Genomic DNA, 9450 nt, shown 5'->3' with positions numbered 1-9450 from the left:
GGGGGGGAAGAGAAGAAGTCGATGGAGAAGGAGGAGGGGGCGTTTGGTTAGGGTATAGGTATAGGATACTAGTGTGTTGAGCAGGTGTAGAGGATTTTGATGTTTCTCGAAGCTGGACCGTAGGATTATAGGATGATGGAATGATCCAACGGCGCGATGGAAATGGATGAGGGGAGACCGTTGGATGACGAGATACATCAAAACTGACGGCGAAGATCGAGGTTAGGTGTTGTAGTGTTAAGCGGAAGTATCGAGATTTGATGAGCAGGCAAAGAAGCGACCGTAGGATCTAAATGTGATCTAATCTGAAGGCTTGGAATTTAGGTACTATGGTGTTTTGCAGGGACTTCAGATTTTGATGAACGATGAAGAAGCGACCATTGGATGATGAGATGGATCCGATCTCACGGCTGAGAATGGAGGCGGGTATGGATATAGAAAATGGGTTTGGGTAAGGGTTTTGGGCCTTGGATATGCCAAGCCCATATCTTCTTTAAGAACAATTCTTCCTTCTTGAGCCCATTCCTAGCTTTTTGGACGTGCGCTCCATTCTTTGCGGCTTCCTTGCGTAATTCTTCCTGGCTTTTCACCACTTTTCTGCTCCGCAAGTCATCCGACTTTATTTATTACCTAAAAATGCAAAATTAATTAAGAAAAATATATTCTTGAAAACAATGAAAATACAGAATATGGGATAAAATGTAGAATTAATGCACAAAAGATGAGTTAAATGCCAAGAAAAATATATAGAAATATGCGCTTTTTAGCACTCATCAAATACCCCCAAACCTGAATTTTACTTGTCCTCAAGTAAAACAAAACTAAGGAAATCCTACCTATACCACTGTCGCTGGTCTCTCGAATGCATTTAGCGTATGCACTAAGCCTTTTAAACCACTAAGTGTCCCTAGTGGACGAGTTAAGTCTCGTGAAGGTTTGCTTAGAACGTACCTACAAAGTTCTAGGTCAAAATATAAGCTCATATTCCATCAAATGTGACATGTGCAAGACAGTTTAAGCTCACAGCAAAATGGAGATGTCAATCTAGCTATCAAAGGCACAATCCTAGCACTGATAACAAAAAAAGACATGTGATAAGAGTGTAAAGTGTATCTACACATGTGTAAAGAAAGATCTGAAGTTATGACTACTAATCACCAAGAGATAGTTTCTCAGGCTAAGAACCAAGGTCGAAATCTAGCTAGCTGTCCGGACTTTACGAGAATTGTGAATGAGTTGGAGGTATTTCACAATTACTCGCGTTGTACATCAATGGCATACACCCTTCCTTGCTTATTACAATAAAACACAAAAGATGACTCTTTACATGACACTTATTTACATTGACTACTCTCTTTTATTTTTGGAACAAGAGATGATGGAATTGATAAATACTTGATTTTTTTGTATTTTTCTGATATTTTTTTCTGAATATATACATCGTTTTTTTTTTTTTTTTTTTTTTTTTTTTTTTTTTTTTTTTTTTTTTTTTTTTTTTTTTTTTTTTTTTTTTTTTTTTTTTTTTTTTTTTTTTTTTTTTTTTTTTTTTTTTTTTTTTTTTTTTTTTTTTTGAACAAGGAAACACTTTTGATACATATACAAAAGGAAACAAAAGATTACATGACACTTTGCAAGAGGTAGCCCTTTTTGATGCACCCAGTTAAATTCGATGGTTGTCTTTCTTAATGTAACCTCCACCTTCTATCCCAACCAACCAAAGAACAAGCTAGTCAAGTTTCGTTCAGTATTCTAAAGTGATTGGCAATCGTGACTTCCTATCAAACACCTTGAAGATCGAGGCTATACATGTATTGGTAGATCGTGCGCGTGCAAATTTCTTATCACTATGTGAATTGTGCTAGAATCAGGGTGCCTAAATATCTAGACTAAGACTCCTAATAATTACATATTTGCACAAGAGTCAACATTTCAAGGTAAATGAGCTCCATTTTTATGTTTTTTTTCAATTTTTAATTTTTTATTTTCATTTTTCATTTTTTTCAAAAAGAAGGAGTTCTTGTTTTCAGTTATGGCATATTATCAAAGTATATACTTTTCACCCCCAAACCTAAACTAAACATTGTCCTCAATGTTTCAAAATATGAACAAAATTATAATACAACATATGAAGAGGATCATGTTGAGTAGAGAAAAAGGAAAGAGAATACCCGATTTCGGCGAAAGCAATATTAGAACTCCGTTATTCAAGGCAAGAATCCAACATATGTCAGCCGAGATCATATTGGATTAGCAACATATATACAAAAGGAACAAAAGGATTTTTAAAATTTTTATCTACTGGATTATATACAAAAAATTCACCATACACTAACAATCTAAAGAGTTGAGGATCAACCCAAAAGACAAAGTGTAGCGGTTTCAACAACTTCACACATGAAAGAAAAGCACGTGAAGCTGTGAAACCAAATGAGCTACCCCCAAACCTGGATTTTACAGAAGATACAATTTTGAAAACAAAATCGCGCAGTTTTGGGGGTTCATCATGCACAAGATCTAACTCAAAGTGAACTGTGCTATGGACGGGCAAACATGCAATTTCCAACTGTGGTTCCTCAGATGTATTATACTTAGAAGCAAAATAGTCCAAGAGGACTTGGGAAGCACACAGTTCCAAACCTAGGTTGGGGACTCTCAGAAAAGTCGGTTTGTCAATATGGGTACAAACCAAATCTAGGTTGGGTGGAAGGCCATCAGATTGTGACTTATGTAGGACGATAGGCACATCATTATTAATCAAATCAAAATCTCCTAAATCATCTACACATGTCACATCATGCTCACAATCATCAATCAAATTAGCAAGTTCACACTCAGAATCATCAGAATCATCAACAGTAAAATTGACATTGGAATTAACCCAATTAGGGGGTATCTCGGCTAACCAAGAACACCTCAACAGTAATACCCAGCCCTCAATTTATACAAAAAAGGAATGACGAACCCTAATTCCCAAAACCGAGAAAACTAGGGTTAGGGTTTACCTAAAATTCTTCACCCACGTCGACGACCCATGCTCTCTTCTTGTTCCTCCTGCTCTTCCCATGCTTCTATTGCTTCTTCTTCCATCTCTGTCATGCCTATAACTCTATTTCCCTAATTTCAAAACCCTAAATTTGAGAGGGTTTGTGAAACTAGCGAAATAGGCTAATAGGATGGATGGGTTTCGATGTCTTTGATGTAGGGTGGCTATGGTGTTTGGTGATGAAGCGGCAGTGGCAGAGGTGGTGTTCTGGTGGTGGCAGGACATGGTGTCTCTGCAGAGGTGAGGGGGTGGAAGAGAAAATGAGGTCGATGGAGAGGAAGGAGGGGATGTTTGGTTGAGGTTAAATGATTCGGTTGCTAGGGTGTTAGGAGGGATATCAAGGTTCGATGTCCAGCGAAGGTAAGCCACTGGATGCGAAGATGGTAAGTGGATCTAACGGTGAGATAGGAGCATATAGGAGCGACCGTCGGATAAAGGAATACAACAAAACGAACGGTACTTGATGGAGTTAGGTACTGTAGTGTAAGGCGGAGATATCAAACTTCGATGCACAGCAGGGGAGCGACCGTCGGATGCTTCTGAGAACTGATCTGACGGCTGAAGACGCAAGCGGGTATGGATTTGGGTTTTAGGCTTTTGGGTATAGAATATGGGTTTGGGAAATGAGTTTGGGCTTGGAAAACCTTGAGCCCACTTCTTCTTTAAGAAAACTTTCTTCTTCAAGCCCATTTCTATCCTTTTTTTGGTCTTCCGCACATCACTCTTCGCGGCTTCCTTGCGTAATTCCTCCTGGCTTTTCACTACTTTTCTGCTCTTTTTGCTCCGCAACTCATCCAATCTTTATTTATTACCTAAAAATGCAAAATTAAGTAAGAAAAATATTTATTCTTGAAAACAATGAAAATACAGAATATGGGATAAAATGTAGAATTAATGCACAAAAGATGAGTTAAATGTCAAGAAAAATATATAGAAATATGCACTTTTTAGCACTCATCAAATACCCCCAAACCTGAATTTTACTTGTCCTCAAGTAAAACAAAACTAAGGAAATCCTAACTATACCACTGTCGCTGGTCTCTCGAATGCATTTAGCATATGCACTAAGCCTTTTGAACCACTAAGTGTCCCTAGTGGACGAGTTGAAGTCTCGTGAAGGTTTGCTTAGAACGTACCTACAAAGTTCTAGGTCAAAATATAAGCTCAGATTCCATCAAATGTGACATGTGCAAGTCAGTTTAAGCTCACAGCAAAATGGAGATGTCAATCTAGCTATCAAAGGCACAATCCTAGCACTGATAACAAATAAAGACATGTGATAAGAGTGTAAAGTGTATCTACACATGTGTAAAGAAAGATCGGATGTTATGACTACTAATCACCAAGAGATAGTTTCTCAGGCTAAGAACCAAGGTCGAAATCTAGCTAGCTGTCCGGACTTTACGAGAATTGTGAATGAGTTGGAGGTATTTCACAATTACTCGCGTTGTACATCAATGGCATACACCCTCCTTGCTTATTACAATGAAACAACAAAATGACTCTTTACATGACTCTTTACATTGACTACTCTCTTTTATTTTTGGAACAAGAGAGGATGGAATTGATAAATACTTGATTTTTTTTTTGATTTTTTTTGATTTTTTCTGAATATATACATCGTTTTTTTTTTTTTTTTTTTTTTTTTTTTTTTTTTTTTTTTTTTCTTTTATTTTTTTTTTTTTTTAACACTTGCTAACACTTTTGATACATAACAAAAAGAAACAAAAAATTACATGACACTTTGCAAGAGGTAGCCCTTTTTGATGCACCCAGTTAAATTCGATGGTTGTCTTTCTTAATGTAACCTCCACCTTCTATCCCAACCAACCAAAGAACAAACTAGTCAAGTTTCGTTCAGTATTCTAAAGTGATTGGCAATCGTGACTTCCTATCAAACACCTTGAAGATCGAGGCTATACATGTATTGGTAGATCGTGCGCGTGCAAATTTCTTATCACTATGTGAATTGTGCTAGAATCAGGGTGCCTAAATATCTAGACTAAGACTCCTAAAAATTACATATTTGCACAAGAGTCAACATTTCAAGGTAAATGAGCTCCATTTTTGTGATTTTTTAATTATTATTTTTTTTTTTGGAATTTTTAATTTTTTCAAAAAGAAGGAGTTCTTGTTTTCAATTATGGCATATTATCAAAGTATCTACTTTTCACCCCCAAACCTAAACTAAACATTGTCCTCAATGTTTCAAAATATGAACAAAATTATAATACAACATATGAAGAGGATCATGTTGAGTAGAGAAAAAGGAAAGAGAATACCCGATTTCGGCGAAAGCAAGATTAGACTCCGTTATTCAAGGAAAAAAATCCAACATATTTCAGCCGAGATCATATTGGATTAGCAAAATATATACAAAAGGAACAAAAGGGTTTTAAGAAATTTTATCTACTGGATTATATACAAAAAAAATTCACCATACACTAACAATCTAAAGAGTTGAGGATCAACCCAAAAGAAAAAGTGTTGAAACATAGACAGTTTCAAAACACTAAAATTGGACTGAAATGAGAGCGAGAGTGAAAAACCGGATGAATCACCCCTAAACCTAAATTTTTCAACAGGTTTACTTTTAAGCACAAAATCTAACAATTTTAGGGGTGCAGGATTCACAAGGTCTAACTGAAAATGGACTTTGTTTGGGATGGACAAACATGCATATTCCAACTGTGGCTCCTTAAAAGTATTGTATTTAGATGCAAAATAGTCCAAGAGGACTTGAGAGGCACACAGTTCCAATCCTAGGTTGGGAATCTTCAGAAAAGTTGGTTTAAAATTTTTGTTACAAACCAAATCTAGGTTGGGTGGAATGATCTCAATCTGTGACTTAGGCAAGAAGGTGACATCTAAGTTTCTCACATGCATGAGATCAAAAGTACCAATATTATCAGTCACATCAGCATTTTCTAAATCATAATCAAGTTGTGTAGCATGCTCATCATCACAACACAATTTCACAAGTCCAAATTCAGAATCATGGTTATCCGAAATATCCAAATTAACATCAAAAGAAGCAATATATTGTGGCTTAAGTATGGAATCAGACACATCAACTATATTTTCATGCATATGATCATTAGTGTCAACAGAAGATTCAACATTACATAAGTCATGCTCTTCACAGGATAACTGCACAATATCTAAATCAGTAGCCTCATCACATGTATATGGAATACTAGAAGAAACATCATTCATGAAGGTCGGGGCAGAAAAGCCTAATGTATTTGAACCCAAAGGTTCCATAACATTTTCAGCATAGACATGTTCTTCTAATATAACATCATCATAATCATCATCATCACAAATACATGAAAATCCTACTTTGTCAAAACCATTAGTGTTTTTCGTCCATACATCTGCCTCTAAAATAGGTGAATATGGATTGACATTTTCAGCAATAGGGTATGAAACACTATACCCAGAATTAAGCTCATTGGGAAAATCAACATCTGACTCATGGTGATTACCCATATCATGTGGCATGGTCCTAGTTTCCCTATAGGTTTCCCACTGATGGGTTTTCTCTGCAACTTCAGTTAGAAATAACCATGCATCGTCCACAGTTTTATCAATGAATTCACCATTACACATAGATTCAACCAAGGCTCGAGACTTAAAGTCTAGTCCCTCATAAAGAATGGCGACCAGTCTCCACTTCTCGAGGCCATGATGAGGACACTCAAACAACAAATCATTAAATCGTTCAAAATAATGAAAAAGTGTTTCTCCATCTAACTGGACAAAACAATTAATACTTCGACGAATAGAGATGGTCCTATGATGTGGAAAGAACTTTCCGACAAATTGATTTGTGAGTTGGTCCCAAGTGGTGATTGGCTGCGGTCTCAAACCGTAAAACCATGTTTTGGCCTTTTCCTTTAAAGAAAAAGTAAACAAACGCAATTTCAAAGAGTCTTCGGATATATGGTCAGGTTGTAAAGCCCGGACAATTTGTTCAAACTCTCTTACATGGTTATAGGGATTCTCAGAATCGAACCCTCGAAATATAGGAAGTATTTGTATCATGCTTGCGTTTAGTTCAAATGGGCCATCAGTCTGGGGTAAGACGATACATGATAACTGACTTATTATGTTAGGGTACATGTATTCATGGAGACTACGGAGTTTATTCACACACTCGCCCATTTTTTCAAAAAAAATTTGGTTTTAATGGGTTTTGAAAATTTGGTTTGAAAGGGTTTTGAAAAGAAAATTTGGTTTTGCTTGGGATAAAATTTTGGTTTTTGAAATAAGGAGCAAAGTTTGGTTTTAATGGGTTAAAGAAGAAAAAAAATTTGGTTGTTAAAATGGGAGCAAGTAAAATTTGGTTTTTGAATGGGAGAAAAGTTTTGGTTTTTGAAATTGGGAGCAAGCCCACTGTTGGTCCTCTAATGGAATGGGAGGAAGGCTGCGGCCCACGAAACACTAAGTTTTAATTTTGAAAGTTTAATTTGGCCCAGTTGGTTAAGGCCCGACGTTTGTTTTAAAACTTTGGTTTCGAGGTCCACTCTTGAGTGGAAACAAGCCCACAATCGGTTACAAGCTCAGCTGGGTTTAAACCCAGAGTCCAAAATACAAGTCCAATGAAAGAATTTAAACAAGCCCACAAAAATTAAATACAAGCCCACAAATTAAACAAACAAGCCCACAAATAAATTATTACAAACCCAACAGAAAATAAGAGAAGCCCAAAAATTGGCTTTAATATTACAAGCCCACAATTAAAAATTGGAAGCCCACAATTCGGGTTCTCTTAAATGGGTTACCTTTTAAGCACAGCCCAGCTGCTCTGATATTGTTGCAAAAACCCAGTTGGGCTTTGGTTCTTTTCCTTGGTGGCGTCCCAGCAGAGGAAAACATGTTCAGAACAGCAGGCCCAACAGCAAATGAAGTGAAGCAGATGCAGATGCAAATGCTATGCAGTGAAATGCAAAAATAGCTAATAAAACTACAAGAAAAACACAGCACCAATCCCCGGCAACGACGCCAAAAACTTGGTGGGCCCGGAGGAGTGTGAAAATTAAGCGATAAAAACGGGCCTACAGTAATACCGCAAGTGCACGGTCGTCAGTTGTAGCTCGTGCAAGTACGGGTCGATCCACAGAGACTGGGAGTGTTTTGGAGTTTTCTAGCTATTTGGGCTCTAAATTGCTATTGGGCTTCTAATTGTGCTTTGGGCTTAGTGGGTTTGTTTGTAATGATGAAGTGCTTTAGGCCTTGGGCCTTTGAATGATTTTGGAATGAACTGTGAACTTGGGCTCAACAGTTCAATTGTGAACTGGGCTTGGGTTTTTTTTCTTACCTTGATGTGACAAATCTCCTCAATTAGCATCGACCCATGTCTTCTCTGCTTCTCCTGGTGCCTTTCCGATACCTTGATTTCTTCTCTAGGTCACCTACTTCATCAACCTCTCACGCTTAGGGTTTCAGGGAAGAAACGTGAGAGATTGAGGGAATAGGGGGCTAGATAGTTAGGGGGTGATGATGGGTTGGTAGTTTAGGGATGATGTGAGACAGGTAGAGGTGGTGGCGTGGCAGTGGAGTGGGTAGTGGTGATGATGGAGAAGGTGGTTCTGTTGCAGAGAGGGGGGGGAAGAGAAGAAGTCGATGGAGAAGAAGGAGGGGGCGTTTGGTTAGGGTATAGGTATAGGATACTAGTGTGTTGAGCAGGTGTAGAGGATTTTGATGTTTCGCGAAGCTGGACCGTAGGATTATAGGATGATGGAATGATCCAACGGCGCGATGGAAATGGATGAGGGGAGACCGTTGGATGACGAGATACATCAAAACTGACGGCGAAGATCGAGGTTAGGTGTTGTAGTGTTAAGCGGAAGTATCGAGATTTGATGCGCAAGCAAAGAAGCGACCGTAGGATCTAAATGTGATCTAATCTGAAGGCTTGGAATTTAGGTACTATGGTGTTTTGCAGGGACTTCAGATTTTGATGAACGATGAAGAAGCGACCATTGGATGATGAGATGGATCCGATCTAACGGCTGAGAATGGAGGCGGGTATGGATATAGAAAATGGGGTTGGGTAAGGGTTTTGGGCCTTGGGTATGCCAAGCCCATATCTTCTTTAAGAACAATTCTTCCTTCTTGAGCCCATTCCTAGCTTTTTGGACGTGCGCTCCATTCTTTGCGGCTTCCTTGCGTAATTCTTCCTGGCTTTTCACCACTTTTCTGCTCCGCAAGTCATCCGACTTTATTTATTACCTAAAAATGCAAAATTAATTAAGAAAAATATTTATTCTTGAAAACAATGAAAATACAGAATATGGGATAAAATGTAGAATTAATGCACAAAAGATGAGTTAAATGCCAACAAAAATATATAGAAATATGCACTTTTTAGCACTCATCAAATACCCCCAAACCTGAATTTT

Source organism: Papaver somniferum, chromosome 5, assembly GCF_003573695.1.
Source record: "Papaver somniferum cultivar HN1 chromosome 5, ASM357369v1, whole genome shotgun sequence".
NCBI classification, from domain to species: domain Eukaryota; kingdom Viridiplantae; phylum Streptophyta; class Magnoliopsida; order Ranunculales; family Papaveraceae; genus Papaver; species Papaver somniferum.
The sequence above is the reverse complement of the archived record's forward strand: the minus strand, read 5'-3'. Positions refer to the sequence as shown.